Source organism: Gossypium hirsutum, chromosome A01, assembly GCF_007990345.1.
Source record: "Gossypium hirsutum isolate 1008001.06 chromosome A01, Gossypium_hirsutum_v2.1, whole genome shotgun sequence".
Classification (NCBI taxonomy): Eukaryota; Viridiplantae; Streptophyta; class Magnoliopsida; order Malvales; family Malvaceae; genus Gossypium; species Gossypium hirsutum.
The window spans coordinates 64,877,660-64,878,751 of record NC_053424.1 but is presented as its reverse complement, the minus strand read 5'-3'; positions in this window follow the sequence as shown (position 1 = coordinate 64,878,751).

Genomic DNA, 1,092 nt, shown 5'->3' with positions numbered 1-1,092 from the left:
TGTTTGATTGCATTCAAGTACAGTAATGCCTCGTACCCTATTTCGGCATTAAGTACAAGTAAGAGGTGTTACATAGATTAAGTGTTATGTATGGCAGCACTCAAGATCCGGATTCGATGAATCAGATCAGGTTGAGGGTGTTGCATTTTTATTGTGTTGACTAGAATTTTTTATTAATAATGATTTTAATTGAGTTTGTGTCATATATTAACTCGACACTAATTTAGGATTGATGGCAACATCATAATAAACAATTGTATTTATTTAGTATTCTTAATCTGATGTATTTATGTGTATAAGTTTCATTTTACTCACAATTTAATCTGTTGTTTTCATTTTAACATTGTACATATTTCATATATTATTACTAATTAGTTTCAAACCTATGTTTCATTATTTATTATATGTTATTTTAACCAAACCTCTATATTCTAAATACGTTGTCTCCACATGCATATGTGATAAATTTTCTAGTAAAAATAAAAAAAGGGATAAATCTCAAAACTATATAAAATTTGGTTTAATCTGCAAATTTATACATGAAATTTTGATTTGAACCAATTCTCATAAATTATTAAAACAATCATTAATATAACATCATTTAATGTCTATATATTGCACACATGTATAATTATATTTAGGGTTAAATATAAAATTAGTACCTGAACTTGTCCACTTCTCTCAAAATTGGTACTTATGGTTATTTTTGTCCCAGATTGATACCTGAATTTTTTGTGTCCACTATATTGGTATCTGAGCCTAACACCGTTACTTTTTTTGTTTGCCATTAGCGCGCCACCACGTGAACTGCTATTTGCAACTTTTTTTTTCCATTTTCCCTCATTTTCTTCTTATTTTTCTTTTCTTTTTTCTTTTTCCTACCTTAGTCGCCCTGCTTCCACACCGCTGCTAGGCCACCACTGGCCTCCTCAGGTGAGCTCTCCGACCAAAAATGACAATTTTTTTATGTGATTACTAGATTTTTATTATCTTCTAACTACTATGAAGTATGAGCAATAAAAAATCCTCTGATGTTTCTTTAAAGCCTGACATTTAGGCTTTTTTATTATAGTTATTTCTTATAAAGCTAGA